The sequence below is a fragment of the Lates calcarifer genome, linkage group LG4, assembly GCF_001640805.2.
Source record: "Lates calcarifer isolate ASB-BC8 linkage group LG4, TLL_Latcal_v3, whole genome shotgun sequence".
NCBI lineage: Eukaryota > Metazoa > Chordata > Actinopteri > Centropomidae > Lates > Lates calcarifer.
In genome coordinates this window covers 9,662,977-9,690,032 of record NC_066836.1, presented here as the reverse complement: position 1 = coordinate 9,690,032, position 27,056 = coordinate 9,662,977, and the positions used below count along the sequence as shown (strand labels likewise).

The following is a 27,056-nucleotide window of genomic DNA, read 5'->3' as shown; positions in this document are numbered from 1 at the left end:
CTGAAGGAAAAACAAAGTTCATTTTGTGCGTGAAATTATCATTCAAACAGAGTTTAAAAAGCATTGCTGGCAGCACAAATGAAGCTTTGTTTCATTTACAGAGTGCGACTCAATGCTCTCTAATTTCATAGCAATCTGCCATTTGCTGTTATTTCATAGACTCCCTAATTTGTCTTTTGAAAGTGGAGAGGAAGTGTAGTCAGGGAAGGCATGAAAATATATTTCTTCATTTGTCTAAAGGTATGTAACTCAATAAACAAAACCTCCCAAGCTGGAGATGATGCTTTTGTGTGGTGAGGTGCTCACATAGTGTAATAAGCAAAGTGCCACTCTGAGCTGCTTGTGTGAACTGGCATGTCAGACACTATATCTCCTCACTGTAGGATGAGGAAATATGTTGAGTCCAGCCACTTTATTTCCCCAAAGGCTGATTCTTTCTATGAGCTTCATCATGATATTGCACACTAGACTGGCACACCCCGAATGCCTTTGTGAAATCACCTGTCAAAGAGCACTGCTTTACGGGATGTCGCTCCCACTGCCTCAGATTAAGATTGCATGAAATGGTTTTGGTTCTGAGCCCCACCACTTCTTAGCAGCTCTCAGAGCCACACATTACCCAAGTTCAAGATTCAGTTCACTTGTAATGATGCCGTGGTGTGCCTCTCCTTCCATGAAACTGGTAAATTAAGCTTAACTACGATGTTGTCACAGGCCCTCATTCAAACCATTGGAGAGACGTGAGACATCTGCTCCTTATCTCTTAGTTTGAGGTGAAATTATGTGATAATGTCAAATGTTCATGCCTTTATTACAGATCAGCTCTGTTTCCATGTGGCGTTCCCAGGTGTGAGTGGAAGCACTGAAAACATAATTATGGCAATATATCAGGATGCGTTAGTAGAAGAGAAACAGCACCCTAGGGAGGGAGGTAAATCTGAGGATGTCTTCAGAGTCTTTGCTGTGGTTTCGTTTTGAAACTAAATGCCGCGAGCGGAGTTGATTTCTCTGGTTTGCCAGAAATAAAAGCAACGCATTTTAAACAGCAGATAGTTTAGCATCACCACAATGATGTTTTGTCCTTGTCAGTGGTCTTTGGTAATCTGTTTCTTGATTTTCCTCTAAGGCAGTGTTTTACTCTGGAGGAATATTTGCACAGTCAACTGCACACACGGCACATCACCAGTGAAGAGTGAATGACAAACATAAGCCACCAGGAGGATCAGACTACTCATGGCATTCATGCTTTTCCTGATGGGTTTGTGGATTTGTAACTGCAAAAAAAGTCAAAATTATTTCCTGGAATGCAACTGCAGATTATATAGAATAATGGAAAACGATGACAAAAAAGTTGAATGTGTTGCAACTATTATTTAAAATCTGGATTTACATGGGTACAGTGCAGCAAGCTACAAGCTATGCAACATTAACATATTTCTCATCTTAAAAATGTGTTAGAAAGTCTACTGTGGCAGGTTGCAAACAGCTTCTTTCTTTCTTTCTTTCTTTCTTTTTTTTCCTGAAAACAGCTTCCTGCTGCATATGGAAAACAGGCTGATGAGAGTGATGAGCATGTAGCAAAACAGTTGTGCATCATAAAACCAAAATAACAAGCTCAAAGGCACTAAAACACTTGAATGAAATGCAGAGTTAAAATGCAGAGTTGGGATGAGTCTCTGTAGGTTTAGCAGGTTTTACAACTTACAAATACCACTCTCATATCTGTATAATAAATATCCACCAACAGCCAGTTAGCGTAGCTTAGCATAAAGACAAGAAACAAGTTGAAACAGCTGTCTTATAGTAGTTATGATAATGATGATAATTTATACATCTATTTATTTTCTGGGTATGCTTTACATTACAGCCTGAAAATTACAGTGTATTTATGCAGTAAAAATTGGCATGTTTGTTTATTTCTTATGTCTATTTTGTTAATTACTGAGTCAGCCTGTGTTGTCATGGATGTGAATATGGAATTCTGTGTGTCTAGTATACCAAGTTTTGGTTCTGATTAAGTGGAAAAGCAGTGTAGTGCAGTCCCTATCACTGGTATTTGTATTACAAAACGTTGATCCCAAAAATGAAGGTATATGTGTGTGTGTGTGTGTGTGTGTGGATGTTTTATATACACATACTGTTTATGTATATTTTATGCAGTAAGACATGCCCGTTTTTACTGCATAAATACAGTGTGTGTATATACACACACACACACACACATGCACACACTCATATATATATATAACACAACCACTGGAATCTAATCTCACAGATTGCCATGAGTAGCACTCACATCCTGCGTAGCTGTCTGGATTTACTGCAGCACCTTAATGAAGAAGTGACTGAATGAAGCTGAGCTCCCCACCACCTGAATCATGAATAATAGAGGTGATGCCTTTCCCGCAAACTGTCAGATGACGGGAAAAGCAATTCTGTATCTGCTATACCTTTTGACCAGATGTCATTACTCAGGATATTTCTCCCTGCGCTTGTCTTGAAATTGAAGGCCGGGTTGCCATGGACATCCAAAGAGGATGTTTAGTAGAAGCCCTTTTGGATGTTTGAGAGACTGGACAAGTGGAAGAAGTGTTAAAAACATAGCAGTGCCACCTGACCAGAGTTTAAGAACCCATATCTCCTCACTATTTCTTTTATCACCAGAACTATGAAATCAGAATTGAAGTGCTTGTAAGTGATTTGCATTGTGCACAGTAAAACTCTTCCTCCCTAAGTGTTATTGTTCTTGATTTCTTCGTGTTGAGGCTGTTAGACCTTTGATTAAGCAAGGTTTTTTTTTTTTTAAACAGAGCGTACTCTAGATTGCCACACAGTGTAATACCAGTAGGAAGAAAGAGGCTTTAATAGTTACTCAATATCCTGTCATTGCCGTCCCAACAAACAACGCCATTCATTAACCCCCCCCCAATTTTTAAATTCTGCTATTTTAGCAGACAGGATGATTACACCAGCTTTCATTTGATGGCCAGATGTTTCATCAGAATGTCACTGTCACGTGAATATTTTTCCAACTAAACCATAGACCGCACACCTCTCTGACACAAGCTGGCATTTTGTGGATTATATCAGTCAAGCATCATCGTTAGATTGCTGGTTTTGACGAAAACCTCTATGAGTGTGTGGCAGCCAACAAGTTAACAAAGCTGATTTCACCTTTTAGCAGAGATTTAATCTGCAGCGTGGTTCAGTGTGGGATACGGATGGCATTTCAGTGAAGCCTTTAATCCTTTAAAGACTTAAGATAGCTGCAGTTTGTGTTTCTATCTCTGTACACAAGGATGCAGATACTGTTTTTATGAGCTCAAAGTTCTAGCCAGAAAGAACATGAATATGATTGGGTTTATAAGATGAGAATGAAACAGTTTTACCCAGCTCTATAATCATTTAGAACTTATCAGTTGAGTTTTACTGTATCATCAAAGGAGGACTAACTACAATTTAGACCTTGACATGTAGTATATTGGATTTTGATGCCTTGCCATCTGTCCTGTGCTGTTTTGAATTTACTATAAGTACAACAAGAACAAAAACTGTCTGCCTTCAGGCTCCAGCTTCCCCAGAGATGTCAGGCTCATGTTGGAGAGAGAAGCTATGTGAACAGAATGCAGCAAAGGCCGTATCGCACTGAATTGCTTCCCTCAGGATGTGTAACATGCTCATGGTCTGACTGGGACAGAAATTCAGCCCTGGATGTATCCGCTGGGATCAGGGTCGGGATGGGGTCAGGTCAGTGAGGGTTGAAACTTTCCCAGTCCTGGGAACATGCACGTAGAGATGAACGGTAAAGAGACAGACAGGGCCGGTAGAAACTTTTTAGATATTTTGATAGACCACCAGCCCACAAATGAGGCGAGCCCACTGGCAATTTGTGCCAGTAGTCCTGATGGCCAGTCTGCCTATGAACATGCTGAGCACATACATTTTCCTGCAGTGAATCGAGGGTTTCTGATGTGGTTTACAACATTGTTTGTTATTGTTTGTTATTCTATTAATGGGATTGAGGCAAAGCAGATAAGACTGTTTGGGTTAGGGGGCATAAAAATGAATAAAAAGGAAACTTCTTATAATAAGCTACACAAAAGGAGCAAGTAAAGAACAAATCAGAAAGTAACTGCTAATTAGGAGTAGCTAAGGGACTGTTTGAAAATTACTGTGGGGAGAGATTATGTTTTGTTGTTGTTTTTTTGTGTGTTCTTTTATTTTTCTTGCCCCATTTTTTCATCTTTTACTTCCTTCATTTATTGATTAAAAAAGGAAAAAGAGAGCATTTTTACATGTGCCTTCAACCAAAATTTGGAAAGCATTTTTGGTTTATTTTAATTACACTTGATTTGATTTGATTTGATAGAAGAACATTTTAATGATTTTTTTAAATGAATTTAATGATTTTAATAATAATTACATAAAAATGTACCATTTGTATGTGCTGATTTTCCATATGCAGAGGACAACAATTATGTCTCTGTATCAGGGTTTTATTGTCTAATAGCTAGCAGGACTAACAAACAGTACCTGTATATCATTTACTCATTTTTGGCATTTGTTGATTCCAATCCTAATGTGTGATGCAGGCTCTGTAAAAACTATTGTTCCATTAACACATTTAGTTAAAAAAATAAAAATAAATAAAATTAAGTTCCCCGCATGACCCCAATGATTTTAAAAAATTTATACAGTTCCTAATTAAATTTAAAAAAATTTAGAATCACAGAAAGTGTCACAAATAACAAAAACTCATTGGTTTTAATGAACTAGCATCTAATGATTGGTTTCCAGCAACTGTGTATCTGCATTTGACCACCTGGCTCCTCATTCATTCTGAATCAGGAGCTACTGTATGGCACACAATCAATAACTAACTAATCAGTTTTCCCTCATTACATGAATATCAGTTACTATTTTTAACTATTGTATCACACTGAAATGTGACTCCCTTACTGTTACCATTTTTGTGTCCCCTCAAGTCAAGTCATGTGTCAGTTTCAACTGACAAGTAGCTGAGTTTTTACCAGAAGTGCATCATTAGCTTGTGAATGACACGAGTCAAGACAGCAGAATCTTCCCATCCAAAAAAAGGTCTTATATATATGCAGAGCACATATACATTCAGTTCTCCATCCATATTCACATCCATATGTCATATTGTATTGCTGAACTGTAGCAGCCTTTGGAATACAAGCTAGTAAGCTATGACATAACATGACATGCACCTTTTTCATAAATAAGAGATACTACAGAGGAAAGCATAGAATAAATAAATTTAAAAAATGGTTGTAATTATTTTATTGAAGACCCTGCAAATACAGTGAGACACTGATTATTAAGCACAATATAAAGGAATAAACATGAACAACAACAACTTTTTTATGAGACTTTGAAGAAAGCTTGAGGCACTTTGCTTGAGAACTGACTGAAAATTTAGCATCCATTTGTTTGCATGAAGTTTTGTTCATTCCCTTGCTCTCTTGATGTCCTACTTTTAAAAACAGTTATGGCTCAGTTGTATTGTTATTTGTGCCTTGCAATATACTGCAACAAATCTGACTAAAAGAATCTAAATGCCATAAACATGGAGTAAGAAAAAGTACATTTTGAAATCCAAATATTGCCCTGAATCATGCATTACTGATGTGTGACTATGGGAAGATTGGTAAACCAGAGGTGCGGCAAATCCATTATTAAAGTGAGGAGGATGACGGTGTTTGAAATATAGCTTTGGATAACATAGTCTACCCACCTCACTAGTATTTTGTGTTTTAATTCACACATCTGTAATTCCAAGACATATCAATATATTCTTCAAGCCCTGTAGAACATACACAAGAGGCGCCTTAGGCTGTTCTTCATATGAGGCACAATTGTTGTGCCAGAGTCTGCTAGGATTCATTGACTTTGTGGTGAATAACCAAATTCACACAGCATGGGGTGAGAACGGGGACTAGATCTACAATTCAAAAAAGCTCACATCCTCATACATACCGTATTGTAGCTCCTGTTCCACTGTATGTTACACGGGAAAATGAAAGCAATGGAACCAGGTGCCTTCAAATACTTAAGCTGCTACATGACTTGAGCTGAGCGTGGATGGTCCTCTGCAACAAGAGAGAGAAAAATATATTTTCTTTCCCCTCTGATGCGACTCATAGTAATAGTGAAACGTTTAACTCAAGCATTAAACTTTTCAAACAGTCTTGGTTTGGTTAGGTTTACCTAATCACTAGAGATCACCTACCAGTTAAACAAATGTATGGCTTATGATAAGCTGGTTGCACAGATCCTGCTGCATGCATGGGGAGGACAGTCTCCATTTTAGGTCTCCAAGGTAGAACATGTTAATTAATGAGCTTTAGAGGTGCTGACAGGCTTTTTTCTATACCTTTGGACCGAGTCAGGCTGTTTACCTGTTTCCAGTCTATGTTAAGCAAAGCTAATTTACTCTATCTCAGCAAGGAAGCAAATAAGCTAGGCCAATTTCCTAGTAAAGTTATTCAAGTGTCAAACAGTATTCCTTTTATATTTTGTCAGTGATGTTATTTCTCAATTGACTCCTACACAGACACACACACACACACACTAGAAAAGATGCGACCATGATGTCTTCTGTTAGAGAATTTGGCAGGATTGATTCGTTTATTTTGAGCCAACATCTACCAACCACTGCTGGCACAGAAATCTCAGGCAGGAGTTTTAGTGCTGGGCTCTTGGTATCTACAGTTTTGTTTCCCTCCTGTCAGTTTTTTACACACAGAGGGTATTTACCTGTTAATACCCATGCATTAGCTAACCTCTTCATTTAAATGACAGATGTTGTATCTAATAATTATCTGCTAATCTGATCCATGGCATTTTCAATGTAGTCAGCATGTACCAATTAACAACCCAGCCATCTCTGGACAGTAAAGAAATAGTGTATTGTTGTAACAGATGCAGGTGCATATTGTAAGGCGTACAAAGAAACTCAAAACACATAATATGCCACATATGCATTATTTTAAATTGAAATCAGAACAGACTGATTCAATAGGCATCCCAGGATTTTGTGTTCTGCCAGATAATAGGCTTCGACCTATCAGGCTGAACAACAGGGGAAATATTGCCTGGCATGATTGATACAATCCAGAGTGCTCCTCGTCCTCCTTCTATTCACCCCCCCCCCACCACCACCTCTTACAGCAATGCTGCCATTTATTCATCTCCAGGACAGGAGAGACACCTTTGGCCCTCTGCTCTGATTTGTAATTGGACAATTTAGCAACTAGCGCTTGCACCTGTGAGTAGCTCGTGCAGCCAAGCAGTAATTAAAATTTAGCATTTTGGACAGCAGCGCTTTCCGAATCAACTCAAGAGATTTCAGTAACATGGGGAGAAGATGTTCTTTTGTTCTTTTTTTCTTTTCTTTTATCAGAGCGGCTTATGAAAGTGCTCTTTTCTTATAAACGCTGATAAGTTGTCTTCACAGTCAATGTATCTCAGCTATTTTTCAGATATGGATGAGTGTGATGAGTGTATGTGTGTTGATGTTTACCTTCGGTGTAGGTTAGCTTTATGCTTTAATTTCCTGTTCCCTCTTTTCTCCTAGATAAAATCACAAAGATAATCTCTGGTGTGTTTTTTTTATTGGTATATACAGTACACAGCCTAATAGAGGATATACCCACTGATAGTCATAATGTGCAGTTCAGTTCAGTGTAATTACAATAGCACTTTATTATGTAATATAAAAATAAATTTATAAATCATTTTATAATCATTCTTCTTCCTGGATGCAAAAAGTAGGTTATCTCCCTGGCCTTCATCTAACCTATGACCTGTCACATTTTAATCGTTATTTGCAATAAATCCTCCATTAACCTACAGTTGTACACACTCCTTTTTTCACCCTGAATTAAATTAATCTGTAATCTGACTCCATTAATATTCAGCAAACATTAAAAACTGACAAACCATGCTGTGCAAATCCAAATTTAGACAATGTTCAGGTTATGGTTTTTATAGCTCTAAATTAGCTCAGAGGCTCAGGAGTGTAAATATTATTACTGGAATTGAAATGTGAGCAATTTGTGCAAATGGACTCCAACACTCATGTATTTCCATTAAGATTAATCTCCATTATATCATGGACCTCAAATAGGCTCTGTGAATCTGCCGTATGCCATATATGTATTAAATGCCCCCCTCAAAGTTCATGATCGAGTCACAGAGAGATTAGTGTAAAAAGCTTTTTAGACATAAATGACTTATAAATGGTTTGGATTCTGTTGTCATAATTTCTACACCATAGTATCTTACGTTACAATCCAGAAAAAAGACATAAAATGAAACTATACACAATGTGATACAAGAAGGAATAGAAATGGAATAGAAACAAAAGTTGTAGAGATGATATTATATTATAAACAATCCATCAACCATGACAGGTGACACAGGAGAGGGATGGATGGATGCATAACTGGAGAGAGTGACAGATTGACAATCTATCAACAGGGACTGCATATAGAATAATCGCACCAAAAGTTTATCCATCATTGTATTCTTATCTTTTTTACCTCATTGGAATCTATGGCAGGAGGTTAAAATGTTCAACTGAAGGTCTTAACAAATACTTTGACTGATGTGACAACTGTTTTTATTTTAAATTTAAATTTAAATGTAATTTTTAAGAAATTCAAAGTATCCAGATTTCCTCCAGTAATCTTGACCTTGCTGGGCTGAAAAAGCATCTAAAACTGATCGTAAACACCATGAGACATTAAAACCGCTCGACTCAATGCTTTTATATCAACAATGAATTACTTTACTGTGTAATGTTCAAGGTGTCATTTATGGAGACAAATCCACAGCTCTGAGGAGCATTTTATCATCGTTCAGCTCATTGTTTTGGTTTTACTGAGCGCAACTTTAATGTTCTGGTTCACTCTCGCTGCTCTCATCAATCACATAAAGAACATAACCAGCTAAACAGGGAAAAAAGTATTGAAATTATCTTTACTGAGTGGGAAAAACATTTCTCTAAATGAAAGCTAATGTTCTGTGTCTGCTGGATGTCTCTCCATCTCCTTTAAACTAGACATGGACATGGACTTTCTGCAACACCCCAACTTCCCCCCTAATTCTTCCCTTTTTCCTTGATATCAATTGTATGTCACTCTAATATATACAACTGTCCATTTCCCAGCCTTCCCCCGCCTCTCTGGCTGATCTAAGACAGAGCCCTGGTCCATTAACACCCAGCTGTCATCCTTATAATCTACCTCAACACCTGTTTCAGATGCCAGTTCTCCTTCAGAGACGCTTGAAGTAGACATTGTAATTGAATGTCACTTTGCCGGTTTAAGAGTCAAACAGTGGCAAAATGACAAATGCACTGGGAGGGATCTGTGAAAGTCTTGTTCGTCAGCAAGTGTTTTTGTGGAGTTATTCTAGCAATGACATCCACAGCTTTCCTCAGAGAGAAAAGTGAAATCCCCACAGGGATCAAGGGGGGGTGGTGCTCAATTTGCACCCACAGCTTCTCGTCATTCATTTAGGATCTTTTGTAAAGCATACAAAGACCATGCTCAAAAAAGAGAGAAAAGTTTTAATTGGAAATTTATCATGTAGGCTTTCTAATTCCTTTTTGTCCGCAGTCTCCTGATAGACTTATGTCCCTGACTGTGAAATGTTTGTCTTTGAGCTAATCTGCTTCATTCTGAGTACCTAATTTATGTTAGTCATGCCCTTACACTTCCACCTTCTCCCATTTGCCAAAGGGTCTTTCAACATTATTGCTTCGTCTAATATCCAGTATTAATCCCTGTCATGGAGCTGTGACAACAGATCTCACTGAAAACCCTGGTCCTGAAAGTAAAAGACGCATGCACACATACAAACACAACAGCTATCTGGAAATCCAAATATGCCATGTCCTTTCTTGATGTTGTTTCCCATCTCCTACTCATTGCTCTCATTTTTGTAGTTTATGTCAGATACGTTTACACTCCCCTGTGTCTGGGGGCAGAACAATGCAGAGTCTAATAATGGATGGTATGTAGTAACTACAGCAATGAGTCCTGATATCAGTGCATGCACGTTCATCTCCTGGATTAACAAACTGAGAGGAGTCAATGCATATTTAATGTTCCCTGGGGGGGTGCTGGATTGATAGAGCTTTAAAGCAGTGGTAGAACACAACAAATATTATATAAACAAGAATATAGGAAATGGAGACTATTGAATGTAATTCAAGCTGAGACATATTATGTAAATTTATTAATGGAATATGAAGAACAGGAAATATTTTACCAAGTGGCTGTAGAATCAAAGAAAACAAATTAAAGTAAGGAAAAACGTATTTAAAAGAATTTAAATTCTAACAGTAAAAAGAAAGTTAATATATATAAACAGTAGAGTTGGTTATTTAGTGTACCTGCTGTGGTAGAACTGATTCACGGACTCAGCCACATTCAAAGTGATGTTCCTACAGGCTACATGGATTTATGAGGTGACAACGTCAGCTCGAGCAGTGACAGGTCACAAAGGTCCCTGGAAAATTGGGTGAAATGGCAAAGTTAACTTTGCCACTCTAACGTATGGCAAAGGTTAAATGCTGATGCTAATGATGGTGAGTGTATGCATTTTAGAAAAGAGAAATGTGGGTGGAGAAACAATCCCAGCCACTGGTCTTCAGCTTCATTTGGAAACAATGTGCAGTTTGGTGTGCACAGTCTCTTGTGGGTGTATCTAGGCAAATGCATCACTATATCTTACTCAGAAGACCATGATCTAGTATCACGATGGCTATAGGTAACATTTGGTGCATGTTGCACTGATGTCGCCTGGTTTCCAAATACCATGTGCTGGAAGTGACACGTCTTGATTCATGGGGTCTGCCGCTGCATTTCTCCTCGTAGACATGATTTATTGGTCAGTGTTGAACCAATCACAGGAACACAGAAAACACATTCACAAACAACAGCAAACAAAGACATCCCTACCTTTAATTTAAAAACTTTAGACTGCCCAATATATCAGTGCTGTTAGATTTCTGAGCAACTGAGAAAAGCCTGAAAATTTTACCGGTTATCAGGTATTATTTCTCCATACAACTCTACCTTTTCTGTGCTGGCTTGCCATGCAATATGACAGTGCCATTAGTATTTATCATTGATTGCAGAGGGATAGTTTAAACCTTTTCATAAACCAACCAAAAGAAAAATTGTACCATGTAAACAATTTAACCCAATAACTTTCTGGCTGTGTTCTCTTTGCACATGCCCTCCATCTTGATGTAAATATATGGGGACGTGGGGACAAATGCATGATGTATTCATTGCTTTTTGCACACGTCACACAGGTGTGTCAACATATGCAAACACCAGACTGTATGAAATCACATCCCATGTAAACAGCTGACCAAAAATCTTCAATCAAAATGAAAAACCTTGTGCACGTATTAATATATCAGTATTTTTCAACACTGTAGCTGTAGATACCCAGACCTTTAAAAGTGAACATTCACATTAATTAACAATGACAGCAAAGGCTGACAAATATCCCCATTTCCCACTTACAGAAACAAAGTGAAGAAAATGTGTCAAAAGCTGTCAAGGCAAAAGCCAATTTTACACCCAGCTGCAGTTTGTCATCAGTCTCTTTAATGTCTAAATGTGCAGCTTCACTTGAATGCTACTTCAAACAAACCCAACAAATTTGAGTAACCTTTTTCTACCTGTGTAAAGTTTGTAATACTGACATTTCTGCTGTAATGGACGTGGAGATTTAAAAACAGCTGTCGGGTCTGTTAACTTCTGTCTCCTTCAGTCATTCCCTTCATTTCTCAGTGATTTCCTGGTTGGAGACAAGTGGCAGTAAGGGAGAACAAACAGGAAAGACAAATGGATTGCCACACTGGAGTGGTGTGGTCACGAATGCTTCGAGGAAAATAGGGCCACAATAATTTGTAGAGCACAACCGAGGAAAACCAACACAAGTGGAATATATTATCTCCTTTTTTTAATTAAGAAAAAATTAAATGATCATGTTTCCTTTGGGCCAATATACGTCCCTCTGTACATTATCCAAACAGATCATGTACACTTGTCTTACTGGGAAAATTGGCTTACTGAAATCCATGTAGAAACTCTAATCACACTATACCACTAATCTGATTATTCTCAGTAATCAGGCTACATCATGCATGTAAATGAGCTGTGCAATAGTAGGCTTTAAATCAGATTTATTGATTCTCCCATAACTTTGTTTTACCTTTTCTGAAAAAATGACAGCCCTTTGTGGTGGTGTTGTTGAATGGAGAGTGCTTTGTGCGCCCCTCCCCCCCTAAACAATAGACATGCTGCTTGATTTACATAGACTATTTATACTTATCATTCAGCTTGGCATGCAGCCCTTTTTGTTTACGGCACCGCCGTAGACAGAGCTGCAATAGGTACCCTGTTGAGTGGGAGGCGAGTCATTCCCCTGCTGCCTTTTCTTACCAACAAGCCATTCTGATGTTCTAATGATTACCTCCATCATCTCCACTAAGGGGTGCCTGCCACGGTACCAGTTTGGAGGATTCCTCAGTGCTAAAGTAAATTACACTGTAGAGATGTCTTCCATAGCATCCTGCACAATGCAGAAACCCTGTCAGCTGCTGTCATGAGCACTGCCCTTCAAATAACCAGACCATATTTTGTATGCACGGTTGCACCTCGCTCTAGCAATTCAATTAAGAGCGTATACTTGTATATGCTAAATCTGTAATTCTGGCATACGACACTTACAAGTGACTCGCTAATCAGCTTTTGTGCCTTGAAGAGACAACATGTCAATCAGATTCTTTTTTCTGAATTAATTTAGTCAGAGGTGAGTCATGTGGGGTAAACCTGAGGCAGGCACAGGAGATGATTCTGTACCACTAATTTTGTTCACTACTTCGAGCCTGTGCCAGAAAGTTATTATGCTTTTCCTGCATGCGATAAACAAACTTAGAGCTGAGTAAAAACTCTTAGGTAGTGACTGCTGCTGTAATGCGTTTTGAACATTTTGTGAAAATCTGTCCTATAGTGTTAGATGGAGGGTGCAATTACATCCTCAGCTCATTTTCTTTGATCTGAATCACAGAATATAAACTGTAAATTAAAGCCTACTTTATATTTAACTCCACGCTCAAGCCCAACAAAACTTGTACACATAGTTACAGAGACGCACAAGTAGCTCTACTGGAGCTCTGCAACCTGTCATTCTACCAAGTTAGAGACATCAGTTCTCATTCCTAACACACTGGACAACATTTCAGGACAGCACAGGACATTTTTAGACATATTGATGAAGTTTTTAGGTCTGTAGTCCACTTTGATTGGCATTGATCTTCCTCCTGCCACCAGCGAGGGGAAAAGAACTCACTCACACAGACACAACACTCAAAAGCTGGAATAAACCTCTCCAAATGGATTTGCTGTAAATATGCCCTCAGATAAACTTTCCACCACCCTTTCTTTAGATGCTTGGCGACAGGCAGCACAATGGCTCCAGGGAGGGATAACACCGCAGAGCTTAGCATTTTCATCTTTCGTGGAAATGCTCTTTTGTTTCAGAGGTGTTTACAGTCCAGTTTCCGTGCCTTTGCAGGTGTGAACGTCACACTGAGGTCAGCACAGTATTCAGCATTTCCTGCATATTGAAATAGGCCATTTTGACATGAAACAAAGGGCACAGTGACGCTTGTTCTAAAATGTATGTGGATGAAGAATAAATAGCAGTGGCTAAATGAAATGTTTGGCTGTGGCAAACTGGTGGGACTGCGTCAATCTTGTGTGTTCGTCTATCTGATTTTATTATGCAGTTGGCTCATTACCACCCTACTCGTTCTATTGCTATAGCCGAAGACCAGATAAGAGAGGTATGAGAGGATTAGCATAATGAAGTTCTCTCTAATAATTGACTCATTGTGTGCAAACACTGGTCCTATAGGATCACTACTGTGTGAGGACCTGCATAGAGATTATATCTAAGGCGATACTTCAACATATCCAAAGAGATGGCGAAAATGCATTCAAACCCCAGAGGAAGAAGCTCAGAAACTGTGTCTTTCACTTCCCTATCAGCTCCCTCCCATCTCTAATTAATATGCTAACAAGCCTTGATAAGAACATCTAATCACTTTATAGGTTGCTGTGATGGTGGAAATGATCCAGAAATCAGGACGTCTCAGGTCAGTTAAGCTCCAGTGATAAACTCTACCCCGGGGGCAGGAATAGTGAGATGATAAATAGTCTCCAGTATCCACTTTGTAAAAACACAACAGTGATGATAGTATGATTGAGAGAAATCCTTATACTAACCTAATCTGTCTTTAAGCCGAGGTAAAGATGCAGCCTATCCACAGAGGTGCATTTTTTTATCATTTGTAATTTCCCAATATATTTTGTACCATGAGAAAACAAAACAAACAAACAAACAAAAAAACATATTTACCAAATGCACAAAACAAGTAAGCTTGTCCTACATCGAAATGCTCAGATAATCATTTTAAAAGTGACATTTAATGTGCTCCCAACTTGTAATAGTTTCCCTAATTGAATAACAATGATGATATGTGTCCTTCAGTAAGTGGATCTACAAATTTTTAAGTGAGTTTCTCCTAGTAAATAAAATTGGTGATGATAAAAGAATAATACAACCTCTTATCTCACTGTCACTGTGTAGGTTATCTTGGAAAATACAGACTGATGGATTACATTTGTTAATATCCTCGATAACCTATCTTAACTGACATTACACGTTAATATATTTTCCTTTAAATGACAAATGAGGACATTAGTTGAGATTTAGTTGATATTTGATTTGGGGATTAGGGAGGACAAACACTCCAGGACTGTTACACCTTATCCTTTTACAAATTTGTCATCACAGTTGATGACAAATTAATGCAAGGATTCATGCTAATGCTGCAATCCTTCATTTAATTAGAGGCTGCTCTTCAAAATTTCTGAGATGAAGAATGAAGGTGAGTATCCCACTGTGAGAAGGGAGGAGGAGGAGGAGGAGGAGCCCCTTGTTGCTGGGCACAGCCTGGATGCTGGTTGCTATCTGATGAAAAACTCCCGTTTTTTGTGATATTCTTAACATCAGCTGATGGATTTGTGTGTCCTCTGTGGGCTGGGAAATCCATAGTTTCTGAAAACGTTGATGAAAGAATAGATGTATGGTGGCCAACGTGAAACAAGGTTGTTTTCCCAAAAGGACTTGTGTGTATGTTGCCTTAACTGCCTTTGATTTTCACCTTGAGGTGCTCATACTGTGATTCATTAGTCAACACATGCATCTATTTTCTAAACATGCATCATTTATAATCTATTTCTCACTGTTTTTTTGCTTGCTTAATGCATTTTTTTATTTTCTGGTGCCATATCCACTTCTAACGACGCTATTATGCCTTTGATTCTAGTTAAAAACTGCATTAGTTGAAAGGACAGCTGTGAATTTATGAATGAAAGATTGGCTGGTGTCAAGCAATTACAAATCCATTGTTATCATAATCCCTGGAGGGAATGCATCTTTTATTAGATGCTGGTTTACGATCCATTTAATTATCTCCCCGTTGAAATGAGATCACCAGGGGGCAATCACCTCTGCCCACGTATAATCAGTCTGCATGTTTCCATTCTGTGATGTTGAGCAATCAACATTTTGACAAATGATCAATCAGCAAAAGACTTCATTCTGTCTACAATACCCATGAGGGCCAATGCTCACTGATCTGGCTGAACCTCTGACTCTGGAACATCATGCTTTGCTTTCATCTGTCATGTGATGCTACTTTGTTTGCTGCATAGTGACGTTCAATAAGGCAGCACCTGCAAGTTCACCCTCTCTTTTTGAGTGTCTGTTGAGGTACATCTAGATGATGTACACCTGTAGACAGGGCTGTGTTTGATTGAGACAGAAATCACCAGCTCAGACAGAAGATGACAGAGCACCCGGTGCAGCACACCTGAAGAGTCTGTAAGCTGATTAGCTCAGCTTTGTGGCCACATGCATCCCACTTGAAATACCACAAGAACACAAAATGTCAGTGATGAAGTCAGTTCAATAATCAATTTTTTTTACGTTGTTGTTGCTGAACTACATTGAGTCTGCTCAGACTCAATGTAGTACCTTCCTCTAAACTCTTTTTATTTGAATTCTATGTTTTGATTTCACTTGTGTTTCATTTGCTCTCCTGTGTGTTTGCCCAGGAAATTGATAAAAGTGCTCTAGCAGAGCCAGATGAGCTGCACAGGCAGTTACAATAGAAAACCCTGCTCAGTGTAAAATCAAATGATACTCCAAGTAATTTTCAGAGGGACTATTTTCAGTTTTGGAGCTGCTGTGGGGGTGAGGGATCTAATACACACAGAATAGCTTTATCATCCAGTCTGATCAAGTGTGTAAAATGCTGTATGTATTCTCTTTGGATATGTCATGGTTATTCTTTTAATGGTGAAAGATTATCACTGCACAATTTAATACTTAATATTCCAAATTTCTCATGGCAAATATTGTAGACTATAATATTTTGTAGTCAATAAACTGCACTAATGTGCACTTAACGTTATCTTAATGAGAGCTAAGAGGGGTTCGTGGTTCATTATATGTGTGTGTGTGTGTGTGTGTGTGTGTGTGTGTGTGTGTGTGTGTGTGTGTCTTTGTGTATTTGTCTCATGGGATGGACACATATAAGTGTTGGGCTTATTATAGATATACTTAGACATCACAACTATCAGACTAAAGTGAACAAAGTCTGTTAAGTTCTAGTTATAGGATTTACTTTCAGTGGACATAATCATAGAGTGTGCAGGTTATTCATTTATTTAATATCATTATTATTATTACTTTTACAGAGGATTATTATTTTGCTTCTCAATGTAGTCATTTCAGTTAAAATCATTTTAAATATGATTGATTTTTACCTCTCTAAGTGGATAATGATAATAAATACAAAACTGTTCAAAGGCAGCAAGCAAACAGAGAAATAGTGCAGTGTGCCACGAGTCTTTGCCTACGCCATGTGAAATGTCACATAAACAAGCAAGGAAATTGTTTATTGATGGATCTCTGTTTATACCTTCTTCCAGTCTCACATGAGAATTTGTGTTCTGGTCGTTCAGTTTGGGTTGTGCACTTTTTTTTTCTCATTTGTTTGATTTGTGCTCATTTCTGACTGTTATGTCTGAAAGATCTCTGTACTTTATGTTTGCAGAATTAGGAAATCATGTATGAGGGTCTGGTCTTTTTAGGTATCAATAAACTTCCGATCAGCTTTTGCGTCACTGCACAATTGCATGGAGTGTTTGACCTTTTTTGGAGTACTTTACAAGTCCAATTACCAAACCAAGGACCTGACATGAAATCCCAATAACAGCTGGAGTTTTACATAACAATAACACTCTCTTTCCTGTCACATTGTGAACTAACACTGAATGATTATTAAATGTGTGATATTTCCATTAATCATGCCTGCCACTTGTGTTTCCTGATTTTCCATTTCCTCGATGTTGTAAGTGAAGAGCCTCTCGTGCATCTGTTTAGTGCCATGCTCCCTGACTGTGAAGTGGCTTTTCAGAGCTTTTTAATGCATTAAAAACAATGCCTAAAGAGGAATGGCAGTCATAAAGCCTTGTAGTATGACTTCATGTTGAACAAGTGGCACAGTTCTATTCAGAATTAACAGAAGACCCTTTCAGCATTGACAGTTGTTCACATGATAACATCATATTTCAATAGTCCAATGGTGAAGCATTGGTGAAAAGTCTTTATGCTTTCAAATGTATTGTACGTATATTACTGTAATATTGACCATATTCTAATCCAAACAGTAACTTTGGATTAAATTTTAATATAAATCGCTTAGGCAGCTTTTTCAGAAAATTAACATTAATCCTTAAAATTAACCTAAATCAGCAACTTTTATATACTGAAATGACACTTTATTAAGACATTCATGTAGCCCAGAGAATGAACTGTACTAACTTTGGTGATCCCCTGGCTTTTAATCTATTGGTTCCACAAAGCTGACTTTTTTTTTTTTATTTAAAGAAAGAAAGATTAATTATTAATATAATCATTAAGACATCCCAACATGGCCAGAGATAATAAATGCCTAAATACAACCATTTCCACTACACCACTTTAGAAATAACCTCAGGTACAGATAACACAACATATTTGTCAATTTTCCTTTGTTTTCCTTTATTTCTTTGTTGTTTTTGTTTTATTGTTTTACATGTACTGTACAAATGTCATGAATTATACGTCTGGGACAGACAGTACAGAACCCAACAGATTGTGTCGCAGAGCTGTCTGCACAGATCTCTGCTTTGTCTTTTTTTTTTTTTTTTTGTGATCATGGCAAATTGCTTGGTGGCGAATCAGGTCTAGTGAGAGAAGAATCGAAATAAATGTGAATGATGTCCTGCAGTTTCATTGAGCGAAAATTGCTGTTCGTGTGTTTCTCCCCCACATCCTCCAGACACTGTGGTACATCAGAGGAACTGCGACTTTTGTGTTTGACTGTGCAAGCATGATTAGTGTGTGCATGTCTAATTGCAGTGTGGAGGAAATTCATCTGTTCGGCTGCGCTGTACAGTTCTTTAGGTATGGCGACAAATTGGATTAACATATGATGCAGATTATCCAGTCATCAGTAAAGGCAGATTGGTGTAGAAATTGTTGATGCACAGACAGTTCTAAGCCGACAGGGAGTTTGATGGAGTCAAACATATTTCAAACTGATTAGAGGTGCAATAAACCAGAGCTGAACTGCAATAAACTACAGGCTCAGTGTGGGATTGAACTTTAAAGCTTAGCTATAACCTAGAAACACTGCGAGGGTAGGAGAGGGAGGAAGCTGGATTAACATGTGCTGCAGATTATCCTGTCATCACAATAGAAGTGTTTCATGATGTTTGCCTCCGGTGTTAAACAGAGTCTGGGCTCAGATCTCTGATACTGTAATCCAGCCCCCCTGCATCACATCATACACACCAAACATCCAACCTGATGCTCATTTGGCACATATAGCCAGAACACAGGCATTTTCACTATGATTGCTGATGTTTGCTGGAACTATATCACTATTCACGTACACGTGCACAAACATCCACGAGTGCACACACAGTGATGAGAGGTTAAAAGTTCTTAATTTTCATAATATTAATATTGAATCCTTTGTAGTTTTCGGCACACACAGAGCTGCTGAGTTCACATAGCATGCCGCATTAACACCTCTGATCTCACACATCCTGTTGAATAAACATTATTTTCATTTGAAATACTTTAGATCCATGTTAAAAGCTGAAGCGTCACAACTTGTGAAGTGTTTTGCATCATTTCAGTTGTGACTGTCAGATTGAACAGCAGAGCCAGGCAAGCTGTTCATCTGTTACTTTCCCTCTTTGGATATTCATACACTTTTCTCAGATCTTTAGATTGGAGTTGTTTGATCTCCTGCTTCTTGGGGGTACTTTCATACTAGTACTTTCATTTGTTATGATAGGCACAGATATGCAGACCCCCCCTAACTTAAGCCTTGAATAAATCCTTCACCTAAAGTCCAAATGAATTCTTGATGGAGTGTCTTTTATTAAGAGATCCACTGTCTCACACAGGTATTCATATCAAGTTCCTAAAAAAACGAATATTCTGATTTTACATCCCCAAGAGGACGATAAAATTGTTATTCTAACCTCTATTTCAAAGAGGCTATTCAATTAAGAACTGAATTTTAATCACGCAGAAGGTCCAGAAAGAGTAGAGAGGGGAATTAGAGGGAAATTTAGCAAAAGCAGAGAGACAAGAGGAGAATGTCTGTAGCTGCCAGGAGGCCAAAGGAGACAGAGCAGAACAGAGACAGTAAAGCAGGAGGCAGGTATTTTATTGCCCTCTGCTGGACACTGGTCTCACCCTCAGTGAAAGGCAACCACACAGACTCTCAGTCATGTCAGCAGTCTCCCTTTCTTTTTAATAAGGACACATTAGATGAAAAGCTCTGTCTGTTGTGTTGATTGTGAACAGAAACATATGTGACTTTACAGCATATTTCCAGGGCCATACATGTGAACAGTTACTGAAATGCTATATTATTCATCTTTTAAAAGGGGGAAGAAGGGAGATAGATTTTGTCTCCTTCATTGATCTTGCTTCAGTTGTTTGTGCCGTGTTCCTCCATTTCCGGCTTTCAGGCAGATTTCTGTCTCATTACAACTCTCAGAGACTCGGAAGCCCAGTCACTTCGAATCTATGCAGACAGACTGAAGTCAAGTGAAATCAATTTCACAGTGAGCCCCATACAAAACGATACTGTTGGAATGATTCAGCTCAGCTTGTGACAGTGAGATAAACTAAAATTGAGAGCTGTGCAGAGATGCATGATGAGATAATCAATTTTCCTCTGTTGCACTGGCTATTTATCTTATTATTTTGGAACAAGGTAGTATAAATAACATCAGTTATATTCAAGCTGTTTAGGTTTAATGTACTGTGGCCTGATGTGATTAGGGGTGAATAAGTCAAAATGTCAGGAGAGGGTGAGAGACATTCTTATTCATAAAACACAGAAGAACCTTTAGGACCTTAGGAAGTGTTTAAACTCTGAGTGTTGGCTACATCTTGATATTATCAGCTACATTGTTAGCAGCATGATTGTTTACATGATATCACTAAGAATAGCCACATAAACTAGATGGGTAATATTTGTGGGTGGTGTATTGCAACATCAGTTCATCACAGAATTGCATTCATCAACTGTTTATCCACATCCAGCAGCTGTACTCTCAGTGTGCCCTGTGTTACCCGCTGCTGTCAGTCCAGTTTAGAGAGGGTGTCAGTACTGTCAGAGCTAACAGCTTAAAGAAGGCTCAATTACAGGGCTGGTAGATGCAGCAGCACATAGCAGTAGCATGTAGAAAAGAGCAACCTAATAAAGACAATGAACTGGCTCAGAAATGGTGATTGCTAGCTGACACTGGCTAACATTAGCCACTGTAACCACTGGTCATACCAGACCAAATAAGGCTGTAGCAGCAAAACCCCTGAGTGTACTGAATTGAGCACGAGTGTGTTTTCAACTTTTCATGCGTAAAGAAGAATGTGTTATTCCCTCTCTCAAAAGTTACATAATGTCCCTTTAAAACTTGTAAGTGATACTCCGACATAGTTTGTTTAAGGAAAAGGCATTGAGGTTGAAGTTATTTATTGTTGTAGTTTCCTCTTGCTGCCACTAAATGTCACCAAATATTTTACTTACTGCACCTTTAAGGCAGACTGTGAGGCCAGATACAGTATCTCTTTACATTCAGTCCTGATGGGATGGGTCTACTATTGGTACAACAATTTTAGGATATTATATGTGTAGTAGCACTGACTGTTCTGGCCTGTTTATGAAATTGTACAAGCATCTGAAGTACTTTTTTTTTTTTTTCATTTAATTTTCTGTGTTTTGCTTGTTTTCTCATTCATTTAGTCTAATTTTGTTTGGATTCAATAAGATCATAGGAAGGAACCTGGTCATCACAAGACTTCAACTTCAAATTAAAAACGAATTTGTTTAAAAATACAAGTATTTCTGAAGTAAATCAGCAGTATATATGAGAGGTAACATATTGTCTTAGACCTGGATGCTGAAATCAAACAGTGATTCTGTCTCCTACAGAGCAAAAACTCCAAGCACCTTAGCTAACAGCCTCAGAACTGATTGACCTTCTTATTTAGTGTTCACTAGAGGGCAATGGTGAAGTTAGGAGATGAGACTCAGAGCAGTGACCCAGCAGTATTATCCTTTATCTCATGTTGCAGGAACATAGTGCACGCATCTGGAATGAGTGGAATTCAGATTGAAATCAAGGAGTCTTGTGATTGTTATGTCGTCCACATTGGGGAAAAAAAAGAACTGCCTGTTGGGAAATATTCATGGACATGTTTTCAAGTCAGATGCAATCACAAAGTATAATGCAGAGGAAGTTCAAGCACTCTGCTATTTAAAGTTTTTGCACTGCAGTAAACAATGAGATCTATCCAGAGGAAATTGTTTTGGGCATTATGTTGATTTCAGTGGTGATGGGAGTCAATCTGACCTGTGTCACGTGGAGCAAGCACTGTATGTGACTTCAGCAGTATTGTATCCCAACAGTCTCCCACCTCAGTCGCACGCCAGACCCCACCTTGTTGCTATAAATGCCTCCATGAACTCCAATGGGTACACCATCTGGTGGAGGGGGGAACAAATCCCTCCTGCTTATTCCCCAGTGCGTCATTTCAGAAGGTCAAGGAACTGTACATTTCCCTCGGGCTGCAGGAGAGAGAAAAAAAAAAAGAATCAAAGGAGTATTTTATAAATCACTCCCTAATAATTTGACTTGCTTTGCTTTCTTTCTAACTAATCCAAGAGCAGATATGTGGGCAGAGGGAGATGAGAGTTGGGACAGGATACACAGCACACAGCAACTCCCACTGGATAGCAATCAGGCACAGTATGATACTTCTCCCAGCTCTTGCATTAGTAGATGATGATACCTGCTAAAAGCTTAAGAAAGGTTTTAGTATCAACAAGTCAGCCTAAGCAATGCATACCACCAGATATAAATGAAACATTTTCCAGGCTTTATTCAGAAATAAAACAGTTTTGTCAGGTTGGTCTGACCACCCTAGAGAGATATTCACCATTGGAGAAACAAATTTTGTGTTTGACCCCATGAGGCATCTTTGGAGGAATAAATAACCAACACAGACTTGTTTCATTAGTGTGTGACATGCCTTGACTCCCACAAGACGTATCAAGCCATATTTGATAGACCATGCCCAACAATGTGTGGAATTTAGGAGGTCCACTGTGTTTTAACAAAATTGTAAATACAGAAATCCGCCATCATTTGTCACAGCGAATCATATCTAGGACGTTTTCTGCAAGCTTGCAATTTCAGTCCGTCTTGTAAAATCTTTTTTTTTCTCAAACTATCACTGTCTGTGATCTAGTGTGGTCAAATTTTTATCAGCACTTGAGATGATGAAATGTGTCAGCTGCCTCATCAGCTATCATAGACGAAATCTGTTCCATCACTGCAGATATGTTAACAGCCTTGTCATTTAATAAGCTCACCTCAGCAAGCAGTGGAGAACTCACAGAGCGTTCTCTCTGTTTCCTCCTTTTCAAACATCGAATCTAGTCTCTGCTTGGACGCCACGACCAAGCTTATCATAGGCCGACAATAACAAGGGGGGCGATGACTGAGCTTTTCCATTTCACTTTATACACTGATAACTAATAAACATCATTCATGTGGTGCTACTTCGTCACAGTGATGGGGGGGGGAGATTCCATTAAGGTGAACTTCGTGTGTGGCCTGATGGTGAATGCTAGGTATGCCCTGATACCGGCAAAGATATATGGATCTCCTGACCCCTGAGACAACCCATAAGGGCTCTTCTGAATGTCATAGTTGTTTGGAAAGGTATATATTTACACTTAATGACTCTGGACATCATTAAAGCTGAGACTTGGGGTGGGGGGTCAAGCTTGGATCTATATGAAGTTGAGAGTCATCACAAGGATTAATTTCTCCCCTCAAGTGATCACAGGTTTATCAAAGTCCACAAACCCCAGTTTCTCTGTTTCTCTTTTCTCTTGTGTGATCCCATGAAAATCTAGTAATGAACTATTACTGAGTATTTAAATCAGGATTTGTGATTTTAGCTGTGCTTTTTTTTTCCATCCCATCCCATCTTACAATGGCAGGATACCGAGTTGAAATAACATGCAGCCCATACCTTCCTTATTTTGAGTTCAGCAGAGTGTTATCCTAATATTTGTACAAGTACTTTGTCAATACTGATGTTTCCTGTCCTCCCATTTTACTTTCCCCAAATAATCTTTATCTTGAGAAAATTTGTTGCCAAATCTGAAGTGAACTGCAATTTCACTTATTTTAATATTAGGCACGAAAAGGAGAAGGTAATTAAGAGCAGAACGTTGATTAATCTTCTGCTTGTTCTGCTAAAATCTGCTTCTTCTTTTTTTTTTTTACATGTATTTCTGTAGACAGCTGGGAGGAAACGGAGAAGAAAGTGATAGCAAAGAAGACAAAGAGGGGACTCCTTGACAGCATCCCTGAGTGGCAGTTTGAAGCATTTAACTTGACGCAAGTTAATAAAAAGTGCTCAGAGCGGTTTCTCAGTCCTCATGTAGTGTCATTATTAGATATGTCTATAACTGCTGAGTCCATTTCATTCATAGTGGGCACTGTGAATGCATTATTTCGGGCACAAATACCTGCACTGAGTTGGTCTGGTGTTGGTATGTTCTTGTGAGGCGAAATCAGGTCCCCTGTGCAAAAATTGCCACATTATCTGATGTGAATTGTTTTAGGTCTGTTTTGGTTGGCCTGGCCCAATAGTGTTGTGTAAGAAAACATGATAATGTTTAATCTGTTGCCTGGATACAAAAGAGTGAAATCTGTTCCACGGGGCCTATGGTTTGTGAGAGAATGTTTGACTGCATTTCTCTGTTGTATAGACATGTAAATGTGCTCGACATTCAAATCTTCACTAAGTTTTCGATGGATTTAGTGATATCATTTAGTCATTTGAATTTAGCTGATTAAACTGATTTTTTTTTTCTCAAAGAAATGGCAAAAAACTGCTTGTTGTTTCTGCACAGGAATAAAACCTTATCTGTAACATATAATAGAGCTCACAAGCTATCCACTGAGACAGGATGCAACAAACATATCAGGCTTTGCAAGAGAAAACAAGCCGACCAGTCCGGTCTGGAAAGCATGTTTTCAACTTGGCAAAAGGCCGTCACAATGACTGGCCCCATGCCTGATAGGCTGGGATTTGTAGACGACATCTGCTCTGTTGCTGCTTTAACCCATTGCACAAAATATTCCATGGAAAAGAAAGTGAAAACTTGTCACTGCTGCTCACACATGCATACATCTACGACATGTGTACGTAATTCATCAGGAGAGTTCAGGATTCAGATGTTGCCATTTAGAGACATTCTTACAACCTGCCGCGCGATCTAAAGACCTTTTGCATGACAGGAAGTAAACGGAGCCCCCCTTTAATGAACTGACTGGCTGGGATGTTGCTCTAATCAAAGCAGACTAATTAATCCTGTGTACATAGAGAAAATGGAGAAGTAAAAATGACTCTGCTGTCTCCTGGTTTTTCACTTTGACAGAGACACTCGTCAACAAAATATGACAAGGAAATTACAGTGTACATTTTACAGAGTATTTTAACTTCCACATGGAGACTAATAGGATTTCAATGCTGAAAAGTTGATTTTACATTTATTTCAGCCATACTGCCATGCTGTGTCTATTAATGACATGAGAGATTACAATCCAGGAGTGGGCTGAAAACATATGTTGTCTTTTCTGGGAACTGGATGATAAATGTTTTTGCACTGGACTTAGGCTTCAGTCTTGTTCACATCCTGAGTCTGAGCTGCTGGAGCAACACCCTCTTGGCAGTACTTCCTCATTAACATATACGTCTGAAACAGCCCTCTGCTCACACATTTGATCCCTTTCCAAGTAAGGGGCCTTACACCCAAGTTGCCTCAATAGCTTTTATTCCTCACTACGGGGGGGTTTGTTAGGAAACCGCATTTAAAAAACGGTAGCAGATCTTTTCATTGCTGTGGCTGAAGAGAAAGAGCCAGCATCCCATCAGTGGTTTCAATAAAAAAAGTAGAACTGACCTTTTCAAATACCAGGGATTTTGTAATTACTCTTTGTGATATTTATATTCTGACCTGCTCTCATTCAAAGAGGTAAAGGTGGACTAAAGCGGTCAGAGTATTTTTATGTCCATGCCAATTGCAGTTTTGTAACCTTCTTCTCTGCAACTTGAAATTAGCACATATCATTTGCCAAATTAGTGCCATGATTGCATGAGAGGTTTTTACATCTGAGGGGGTTGATGTGCATCAAGTGATGTGACATTCAAAGTAATGGTTTGAAAACTGCACCACTATAACCCCATTAACCCCGTGGGCAGGGACAAAGCTGTGACTGTATTTATTTATCTGGAGAAAGAGGTATGGCATGAGGCTCTCTTGCTGCCATGTTTCCTAATCTTTTGATGGGACAATATATCATAGATCATGCAGTAAGCCCCACACCTCTTAGTAACTGTTGCTGTACCTATCAAGATAACAGCAGCAAAACAACCACTAGGAATTGTTGATCTTTTTTAAACAATGGGTCTTTGATTTCACATCGACATGAACAAAGGCAAGTTCTCATTACTGCCTAATGACTGTGGATTTTACTGGCTGAAATGTCACTAGCAGATTTTATCAGCTGTAGCTAGCTATCTTAAAATATTGCCAACGCTCAAATGGCATAAGTTGGAAGAAACTTAAATCTTGTACTTGTACCTTTTCATGTCACCAGATGATTTGTTATTAACAGAAGATTCATACATAATATAAATTTTAAAGGACTGATGGCCAAGCTACACTTTTCAGGTAAAATGTCAACAGAAGACAGAGAAACCAGCAGCACTATTATTGTAGTGGAAAGTTGTGTGGTTGCCTACAAGCAGCACTGATTAGATTTGTGATTTAATGTATTTTCAAACAGGATGCCTCACCTTTACAGGGATTTGAGAACGAGGCAAGGCAAGTGTTATGCTACAGAGTGTTAACTTCCTCAAATCAAACACAGATGAGGACAAAGCACCTGTTGCTACTCTAAACTCTGATATATATGCTTTGCTCTAACAGGGTAGATTTTCCAGCCCATAAACAGGTATTTTTCTAACAAAACCAGTCACTACATGGAATAATGTATTTAGCTGATGATCTGTTACTTGGCTTTGAAAATAACACTAGGTTGCTACTACAAGGTGGTGAGCCTGTTAGCCAGCACGTTATGTTTTGTTAAACCAGATGAGCTCACTGTTTAGTCCTAGATATGCTTGCTAAGGCTACGTTTTTACAAGTAAATGGTCAATTTGCATGAGAATTACTGGCTTGCTGACAAGTGGAAAATAAATGAGGGGCAGCA

General features: G+C 38.6%; 1 long non-coding RNA gene across 1 annotated transcript in view; it reads left to right on the top strand.

The window, feature by feature from the left end:
* The window catches only part of LOC108883345 (uncharacterized), a 49,575-nt gene extending 25,378 nt beyond the window's left edge, over nt 1–24,197 (top strand). Inside the window, exon 3 of the long non-coding RNA XR_001960926.2 lies at nt 24,074–24,197. This is a non-coding gene — a long non-coding RNA (uncharacterized LOC108883345). The remainder of the gene's footprint in view (nt 1–24,073) is intronic.
* Nucleotides 24,198–27,056: the final 2,859 nt, after the last annotated feature.